The sequence below is a fragment of the Sinocyclocheilus rhinocerous genome, unplaced genomic scaffold, assembly GCF_001515625.1.
Source record: "Sinocyclocheilus rhinocerous isolate Xijiao unplaced genomic scaffold, SAMN03320098_v1.1 scaffold174, whole genome shotgun sequence".
Classification (NCBI taxonomy): Eukaryota; Metazoa; Chordata; class Actinopteri; order Cypriniformes; family Cyprinidae; genus Sinocyclocheilus; species Sinocyclocheilus rhinocerous.
The window spans coordinates 1,269,496-1,280,464 of record NW_015646289.1 but is presented as its reverse complement, the minus strand read 5'-3'; positions in this window follow the sequence as shown (position 1 = coordinate 1,280,464).

Genomic DNA, 10,969 nt, shown 5'->3' with positions numbered 1-10,969 from the left:
CACGGGATAGACTGGAACCCTACTGAGCAGCTGTCCGCCTCTCTGCAGCCTCATTAGCACAAGCCTGACAAGAGATAGAGCTGATTTAGAGAGCCGATAACATTGTATATTCAGTATAATCTACAGCCTCTTGTCTGAGCTATTTATGGAAAATATTTAAAGTGCAAGACAGTGACATTTTATTTAGTAAAGTAGGACACGCTATTCCAAAACTCAGTCTTTTCTGATCAATACTATGTTAGTTCGACTGAGTCACAGATGCAGGTTAATAGAGCTTTCTGGATTTAAACCGTGTCCAGTACTGGCAGCAAGAGGGCTATTTCTGAATTTTCAAAATGGCAAAGAAAACTTCTCTGAATGGAATTGCAGTGGTCTGAATCATAATGGAGTTATTGTACCTAAGGCTACTGGGGTAATGATGTCACAAGACTTAAAGTACATGATTGTGTGTAGGAAGTGTTCTTTTTAATATTTGATTTTGCAAAAATTAAAAGACAAGTTAAAATGCGTATTTTTTTTGATTAATGTTAAATAATATAATGTATTTTAATTAAAAATGGTCTTCTTTTAACTGAAATTGCCCTTTTAGTAGACACATAATAATTACATAATTTTAATTAGAATTATATAACATCTGAATTAAAATGGTCTTCTTTTGTAATAAAAGGGCAATTTATAATAAATTATTAATAAAAATATTACATTTAGTCTACCTTTGAAATAAGTGCAAATTTAGGCAGATGTAGAAAAATAATATAATAATAAAATAAAATATTTTTGAATTAAAATAGTCTTGTTTTGACAGAAACTGTCCTTTTATTTAAAAAGTATATACTATAATTAGTGCTGTCAAATGATTAATTGCGATTAATCGCTTGTCTTCTCTGAACCAAAATGATGCTTTTACTTAAAATGTTTTGTTCAAATATGCAGTTTAATACTGTATGGACTGACCTGGACAGCAAAATGAATAAAACCCAGATCATTTAATGATCAGATAAGATACCTAAGATACATTCTTAGGTATCTTTGCATTCTTAGGTATCTTCTTAGACTATTTGCAGCCATACATGAATGCATTTTTAGAACATTCCACCAACAGCATTCACTGTTTCCCATAGGTGTAAACTCAAATTGTGAAACTCGTGTATTAAATAAATTCAATGCACACAGACTGAAGTAGTTTAAGTCTTTGGTTCTTTTACTTGTGATGATTTTGGCTCACATTTAACAAAAACCCACCAATTCACTATCTCAACAAATTAGAATACTTCATAAGACCAATAAAAAAAACATTTTTAGTGAATTGTTGGCCTTCTGGAAAGTATGTTAATTTACTGTCACGGAGAGAGAGAGAGAGGAGGGCTGATGAGCTGTGCCAATATGCCTCCGCATGTGGAGGTGTCCTTGAGAAAAGTGTGTGTGTGTGTGTGTGTGTGTATGTATCTATGCATCAATCCATGAGCGTGTGAAAATGTTTTATATAGAGACTTATGTGTCACGGTGTCCTATGGAGTGGAGGGACACTCCACAGTTCAAGCCAATTGTGACCTCATTTATGGGTCAGGAACAGGTGAGTGGGTGGAGTGGGAATGGACCGGATGTCCCAGGATTGAATGCCCTTTCTGATCATCTATTTAGAATAATGTGAATTTTGCTAACTTTTGAACTGACTGCTGGCTATGGACACCACTAACAAAAAATGTTCTAAGAACATTTCGCTAACGTTCTCATTAAGTTGTCAGAATGTTCAAATGTTCAATTTTTTAAACGTTGGAATTTTATCATTTTACAAACATTCTAGGAATGTTAATTTTAAATGTTCTCTGAACCAAGTAGTAAGTAGTAACATTTAAAAAACAAAACAAAAAACAGACTGACGTCCAACTAAACGGTTTCAGAAAAAAAACGTTCCATTAACAATGTATAAATATTTTTGTGTCTACTAATGTTACGTGAAATAACATTCTGAGAACGTTCCCCATTCGCTGATGCTAAATGTGGTTGTCATTCAACCAAAAACAAAATGTTTTTTCAAAATGGCAGCTTTCTGCATTCTGTTCAGCCTGTATTAATTCATCACTTTCTTGCTGGGAAGGTGATTCTCAATGCTGTGTCTGCAATCTCTCATTTTGTCCTCACCACAGTGAAACTGTGTGGCAAAAAGTGTGGGCAAATCCAAAAAACTGCTGATCTGGTTATTTCTTTACAGTTTGCACAGCCAGGAACGAATGTTTTTTATAGCCAGGAATGAGAGTTTTTCCTTCATGCCTGAGTGCGCACATTAATTGAGACACAGGACCCCTCAGGAAATTCCCCACAAACACGGCTGCTGTCAGTCATTGAGACAGAACCACTATATTTACCTGGATATCCATGGTTATTTTTGAATGAAAAGAGGTAACACTATTGCCCTCCGCCTCATTTTTCAAACACATTAGGCCATTACAAAACAAGCACTCACCGTCCGTGACATCCGCTGCATTAACTACAAACAACAGAGAAGTATTCATGATATCTATATTTATTAAGCATGTGTGGGGAGGCAGTGGGCAAAGCAAACAGAATTTTACATCTAGCCCTAAATATAAACACCAAATAAACATGCCAGTCTCTCGGATAACAATCGAGTTTAAACTAGTTGGAGCTGGTTTAGGTGGTTGATCATCCACCATGTCTCAAGAAACCAACTTTAACATTTTAAAGGAACAGTTCACCCAAAAATGAAAACTGCGTCATTCCCTCACCTGAGGGTTCTTTATTAGCATCTACAGGTGCATCTCAATAAATTAGAATGTCGTGAAAATGCAGATGAGCTGAAGGCCACTGTCAAAGAAACCTGGGCTTCCATACCACCTCAGCAGTGCCACAAACTGATCACCTCCATGCTACGCCGAATTGAGGCAGTAATTAAAGCAGAAGGAGACCCTACCAAGTTATTGAGTACATGTACAGTAAATGAGCATACTTTCCAGAAGGCCAACAATTCATTAAAAATGTTTTTTTTTATTGGTCTTATGGAGTATTCTAATTTGTTGAGATAGTGAGTTGGTGGGTTTTTGTTAAATGTGAGCCAAAATCATCACAATTAAAAGAACCAAAGACTTAAACTACTTCAGTCTGTGTGCATTGAATTTATTTAATACACGAGTTTCACAATTTGAGTTGAATTACTGAAATAAATGAACTTTTCCACGACATTCTAATTTATTGAGATGCACCTGCATGATTCCATGAAGAACATCCATGGAATATGGGATATTTATAGAGGAAAAGGGTTATTTAGAATGGTTCTTTTAATTAATTTTAATAATTAACTTAATTTTAATTGTTCACCGAAAGGTTCTTTGGTGAACCAAAAGTGGTTCTTCCGCGGCATTGATTTAAAAAAATAAATAAAAACCTTTGGAACCTTTAAGTTTAAGAGTGTAAAGAATATATTTTAATGTTTTTGTCCAAAAATTAAAGCTAATGAGGAACAAAACAACACTGGACCCCACTGACTTTCATTGTATAGACACTAAAAACACTGAAAAATTATTTTAGAATATCGTTGTTTGTGTCATACAGGTTTGAAATGACATAAGAATGAGTTAATTATGACATAATTTTAATTTTTGGCTAAACTATCCCTATAAAACAGCATAACTAGTTTGTATCTGGTTTTATGATGTCCACCAACTAAAAACCAGCTATCATGTCTCAAAGAACATCAACACAGCTAACACTGGATTTCCCAGCAGGGTTGTCTAATAAAGCTGATATGAGATCAGAAATAGCCTTTATGAACAAAAGTGTCAATTGTAATGTTTTGCGACCCTCGGCAGACCATTAGCAGGGTCCGCGTGGAGAATAACATGCTCAAATGAGTGATTGGGGTTTACAGAGTTGCTCCAGCGTGTCTCATTAGCTCCAGTCCACCGCATCCCGAATAAAGGAGGATCTTCATAGAAGAGCAGACAGGGGGCTCTTTCACAGCTGGAGAGTGAAAAGGGACACATGTTGGTCACTGATAATTGGGCCATTTGTTTAAGGGAATTAAATTGACCTCTGAATATTACCGATGCTCCTTGATTAGGGCCTCATCTGAGCTGGAGTGACTCTGATAACAAGAGTCATTTACCTCATCTGCCACTGATTGGCTATTCAGATGAACCTAACGAGGAGGGCTAATTACATTATATGGCTCACAAACTGGGAACTAGAATCAGGATCGACAGGTAATTTCAAATAAGACGTTATAGCGAATATCTGGTACTTTATAGGCTTTCACCTCTATTACAAAGCCTTAAAATATAGGTTTAATATTCAGACTCCATCTGAATTTAGTGATAAATGACTTTCATAATCTCACCATTGTAATGCATTGAATACGAGGAGCCATCTTTAAAATACACACTCATGGTGGTCAGTGAAAGATACCTCTACAACCCACCCTTCATTTTTTCTCCCTGCGTAAATGTGGTTACTATGATATGACAATGTGTTGCTATGGTCGCGTGGGCGTGCGAGCAGAGGGATGGCAATAAAGAGAGAATTCCTTCATTGAAGAAGGGAGCATATTTTTTTAATCAGTAAAAACATATGAAACGCTAAGCATTCAGAATCATCATTGCAATCTCATAATGAGTGTGACTTGCTGTATCTCATGCACATATGGCCTAAGGATACAAATATTTTGATTTGAGGCCTAATGCTTCAAATTGAGCATCAAGAGAGGGGGAAAACGTCTTTTTCGGACTTACTACCGCTGCTTATCTGTGTCAGAGATGGAGAGAGTGAGACAGTAAAGTGAGTCTTCTCATGATGAGTGAATGAGTAATGTGTGAGAGACCGTCACCATGAATGAGCCTGCGGGTGAGAGTCTGACTGCTGAGTGTTAACATAGGGTGTTAAAAAACAGCTTCTGTGGCAAAACGAAATGACGCTTCAGGCAGATTTAACAACATATTGCAAAAATGCAAATCACACTCACATTCCACTGCTCGGCTAGATGACTTCATTCAGTTCATAAAGCATAAAGGCATGTATAGTGCACATTTGTAAAACACAACACTTTTTATGGTCCTGCCCTTCATCAATACCTGTCAGAAAATAGCTTTTACCCTGAATGGTACACCTTCGTACCTTTGCACTTTAAGTACCTAAAGGGGTAGGTTCACCCAAAAATGAAAATTCTGTCATTAATTACTCACCCTCATGTCATTCCAAACCCGTAAGACCTTCATTCATCTTCGCAACACAAATTAAGATATTTTTGATGAAATCCAAGAGCTTTCTGACCCTGCATAGACAGCAACGCAACTACCATGCTCAAGGCCCAGAAAGGTAGTAAGACATTGTTGTGACATCAGCAGTTCAACCTTAATTTTATGAAGCTATGAGAATACTATATGTCAGAACGCCGGCACCTGCGTCAGCAGAACCACATGCATGTGTCGTGTTACTCTCGTGAACGCACATCGAAGACTGACACAGAAAAGAAGAAATTGTTGAATAATGTTGTTATTTTTGTTTTCTTTGTTCACAAAAAGTATTCTCGTAAATTAAAGTTGAACCACTGATGTCACATGAAATATTTTAATGATGTCCTTACTACCTTTCTGTGCCTTGAACATGGTTAGTTGCATTGCTGTCTATGCAGGGTAAAAATGCTCTCAGATTTAATCCAAAATATCATATTTTGTGTTCCAAAAATGAACAAAGGTCTTACGGGTTTGGAACGACATGAGGGTGAGTAATTAATGATAGAATTTTCATGTTTTTGGTCAACTATCCCTTTAATGCATTTACATTGCATTTCCCACCTGACATATGTTGGTAATGTTTTTTGCACCAAACACAGTCATAATCTATCTTTTCATGAGCCCTTTCATCCTCTCTCTGACCCTTCTCTCTGACAGAATTGATTGGCCAACAACAACCACACCCAAGCATTTGGCTTTGAGATGAATGGGAATGCTAACAAATAACTCTCTAGCTATATTAAACTTCCTTGGTTTGTCCAAGAAGTTCAGAACGAACCATTTTTGCAGCTTGCTCTAATGTAATGCGATTGATGTAAAAATGATGAAATGCGGTTGTCTTTTTGGACTGGTAAGAAAGTTGAATTCTGAAAGTTACTGTATGTTTCATAATTAACTCTTTAAGTACTGAAAGGAAAATATGATTCCTCATGATATGACTCCTATAAGCGCTTAGGATGTTCATTCAGCATAGATGACTCAGAGCGTGAGTTGAACAAAACTGTCAGGTAATGGACTCCCCATTCATAAATTCATACCAATGATTCAGCGGGCCAAAAAAACTCTTGCTATTGTTCAAATCCAGCCATGGTGAATGACACAGGCCATTCTGCTTCCCTATTGCCGACTGTGCGGAAGTGTTCATGCTGCGGAGATGAGCACTAATCATGGGGAAAATATCGTTCTCGGGGGAAAAACATATTTGCTTGCAAAGAGAGAGAGGCAAGGGGACATTGAGGATGGATAAAAGCAATAATCGTAACTTTAGCCTGGAGCTAAAAAAGGCACTGAAGTACCTTACTTTCTCCCTCCACCCTGCAGCTCACTCTCTTCCTCTTTCTAACCATCTCTGCCCACTCTCTTCTCTTCTAATAGTTATGCAATGCTTTATGAAATTTCATATTCACTTGTTTTTCCATTGATTTGTTGGCCTTGCATTTGCATTTTTATAATTTCATACAGATTTTATATAACAAATTACATTTATATCAGCATATTACAATTTGAGTGAATTGTTGAACTGACAAATTAACATAAACATCCCATTACATCTGATTACTGACTTAGAAAGTGTCCACAAGATATTAAAAGATTAAAATATTCACTTGCATTTTAGAAAATTATTTTCTTTGACTTGTACGGATTTTTAAATCCTAGATTTTTTATGTGGATCCCAACAACAAATAAACAGCTACAGATGAGAAGGATGAAGAACAAACCTGGGCACCACAAATACTGTTACAAAGACTATAGTTGCATTGAGAACACATTGCAGTCAGATTGAAATGCACAGAGATGGGCAAAGAGAAAGAAAGACACACACTGAATCATTGATTGCTACTATCAAAGGCAGGCCTAAATGGTGAAGAATAATGGATCTCTTATGGTCACTAAGAGCTGCATTACTTTAAGAGAAATTGCAGGATGTGCAGTTAAAAGGACATCTTTCTTATATTTGTGAGGTGGGTTTAGATCAGAAGCTCACGGAGGTGTTTTGTAATGCAATGCCTTTGGCTTAATATGAAATGAGATGGGAGAACAGAGAGCGAGCGACAGACTGAAAGGGGGAAAATCTGCTGCTTGAGGTCTGTTTTGATGTCACATCTACATCACATCACCATGGCAACCTTGCATCAGCAACAACTTACGAAGGGAGAAAGAGAGGGAGCGAAAAAGGAGCACAATGTGCTGGCATGTAGCGCTGGAATTGAGTAGCGAGTTTAAACAGCAAGAGGGGAAAAAAGACCTTATGGAATTATAGAACGCTTTTGCTGGACTATAAATAGATTGGTGGAAATGTTTCTTAACAAAAAGAGAAAGAACTGTGATTTAAAGGGCAATACATATGCAAAACTACAGCAAGCACTGACGTTTGTCAATGAAAATGTCATGAATTAGTAGTCACCATTCACAGAACCTGAAAGAGAGAAAGAAATACTTCAACAAAAGTCCACATTTTCCCACTGTTCTGAGCCCTGGGTCTAAAAATACACCGCAAAAGAAAAAAAAAACACACCAGGCTGCAGGCTGGGGAAGTATCTCTGACAGAGATGGGGAAGGGAGGGAGGTAGTGTGTGGGTGTCTGAGTGTTACATCTGCTCACTCACAATAGTTTATATGAATCAAGCAGCGCACAGCTGAACAATGCATTAGATAATTTATTATACTTAAATCTGGACGATTTAAATGCCACGACAGGTGCAACTTCATCGGCCTCTCAGTGGGCTACGGATATCACAGATATGCCCACACATTGGCACGATGAGCTGGCTTCTCTTGACTTTAAAGGCAACCTCATACCCTACTCTTTACCTCTGTCTCTCTCATCAGTTTCATAGACAGCTTCAGTCCTTCCTCTTCCTCTCTTCTCTTCCTCTGGCTTCGGCAGGAGTGGGAGGTGTTGCTAGGCGACAGGTTAGCTCCTTTCTTTCAAGAGGCAGAGTGAAGACCTTGATTCTCTCTGTGTAAAAATAAACGGCAGTGCGGAGAGAAAGAATCCTGAGATAGAGGACAAGCATACTTCAGCTGCACAAGAAGCCAATGACATTTTGTTTCACATTAAAGTATTTTTTGCAACTCTTCTTTCAATGCACTTGCAAAACTCTTTGATGTAAGAGCAGAATTAAACATGCACAGATGACTTTAGAATTAGCTCACTTGGTTCCAAACATAATATGTATTTTAATGCATGGCATAATGGGTAATATAACTTGCATTAAAGCAAATAATTTTTACCCTAATTTTCTCATCTTGAAACTGCCTTCACACAAGTTTTGAAATTAGTCTCATATTGGGTTGAAAAGACTAGAAATTCACATTCTTAAAAAAAATGGTGAAACTTCTCCATTTCCTGCATGGTTATTTTTGTCCACTGTGTGTAAAATCAGAGGAGGCTTCAAGTGGGCAGAGTCGTGCTCTCTGGGCACAGGCTAAATGACATCTTCCTGTTCCTAGGGACATACTGCTATAACAGAGGGATGTCATACTGGGCATTATCCATTTACTCACATCCGACAGGCACTCAACTATTATCTTTTGACCTTAGGATGATCAGAAAATCCTGATTGTAACATAACGACCTCTACAAAAACTTTTGAAAACATTTTGGAAAGACCAAATATAGCAACTTGCCTTTACCTTATGTATGCAATTTAGAATTATGAAGGAAATGCAATTAAAGACACAGTTCACCAAAAATAAAAAAAATAAAAAAATACTCTCAGGCCATCCAGTATGTAGATGAGTTTGTTTCTTCATCGCAACAGATTTGGAGACATTTAGCATTACATCACTTGCTCACCAATGGATCCTCTGTAGTGAATGGGTGCCGTCAATGGGTGCCGTGATGGATTTGTTTGTGGATTACTTGAGGATTATTGTGATGTTTTTATAAGCTGTTCGCACTCTCATTCTGACGGCATCCATTCACTGCAGAGGAGCAATTTCGATGAAACTTTGACGTGTGCATTTGCATCCACTTTATGCACCGGAGATGACCACTCATCAAACTTATCAGAATTTGCACTCAATGGTGCTCATTGATTACGACCAATTTACCAGAAATGGGTGCCGAAGGAAACATCCTCAACAACAATCGTGTTCCATATTGTACTGTCTCTGCTTTGAAGATATTAAACAGCAGAGGCTATTCATACAAACTATACCTAGAAAAAGCCTTGCACGCTTCAGTATTTCTGAATCACTCTGTGGGCCTGCTGAACAGAAAAACCAACCAACTATTTTAAGAGTTGAAATTTGTTAACGGGTGACCACTGCCAGGGTTTAATCACGAATGGATGCACTGCAGACGGATGCACTGCAATTACAAAGGATCATTAGGGATCAGCTTGATCTATAACCAGCATCAGCTTATGCATGATTCTGCCACTGAATATGAGTGCATCCTAATTAGCCTAAGCAACTACAAGATGCCTTTTCCATCACATCAAAAAGAACAAAATGTAAAACTTTAATTCAATGAATCCTGCATTGAATTCAGACTTAATTAGTCAATAGTTAATAGTTTAGAACCAACCAAACAGGACATTAACTCTGATAATGAGACGCAGAAGGCAAATTAAAGGCCCCGTGTATAGCAACACTCCCTGGATTCTTTTGTGTTCAGTGTCTTCCTGATATTTCCACTATAACCACATCTGCAAAAATTCTGTATTAACGTGATAAGAACTTGAAAACATCTCTAATGTAAAGTCTGCTGAAAAGAACATCTGAAACCGGTCTAAACCAGTAAGCTGGTCTCCCATCCTGGTCAAGCTTTTCTGTTAGCTAGTTTAAGATGAGATTTGTGCTGGAAGAACCGCTAGTCTATCCGAGACCAACAAAAGCCAGCAAACCAGCTTTGTTTTGTTTAATGGATAGCTTATCACGCATATATCATATAACCCACTGACAATTAATATTCAACCCCTTACTCCTACTCAACTATCTATTTTTGACCACGAAACACAAATGTTTGCTTAAAAAGACTAAATGTGTCGCCGAGGACGGTAAATCTGAGTGCGTTTGTCAGACACTAGCCATGGGCTATTTTTAGAAAAGCGAAACTGTCAATTCACTCGCGCTCCTCACGCGCAACAGGTTTCAGAGATGTGCGCGTGCCTCTCTGATGGACTGGTGAATGAACGACGAACACATCTTGATTCCGTCTAAAATAGCATATTACTGACATTTAAATAGTATTACTCTCAATGTGTATAATTTTAATGACCACTCTTGGTCATTTATCATGAATGAAAATGAAACGCGTGATTTACTGCATCGTTGAATGACAGCGGCAAGCCACAAGGATAACACTGTGATAACTTTCCTAAAAGCACTGGAGTTTCTGCATGCTGCTAAAAATAGCTCACCTTCACTGAACAGGCTATTTCGCTTCCTCTTCAGAAAACGAATCGACTCGAATGGCAGAACCGCAGCGAGGGCTCTGCACTAGACTTCTGTCTGTGACACTCGGCTTGTCGGACATTATGGACGGAACAAACTGTCCAGAGAATGCAAAGAGGCATCAGTAGAGCTTGTGATAGAAATGAGCAATTGTTTGACAGGAGTTTTATGTTATTTAGGTGAGACTAGGGAGTGGTTTCGAGTTTAACACCAGTTTGTGGTTTATAATTTGATTTGTGATCACAATTGATATTAGATAAGAGAGGAATTGGACCATGTAGACCACATTTGAGAGTCGTTAACCTATATTTTATGCATTT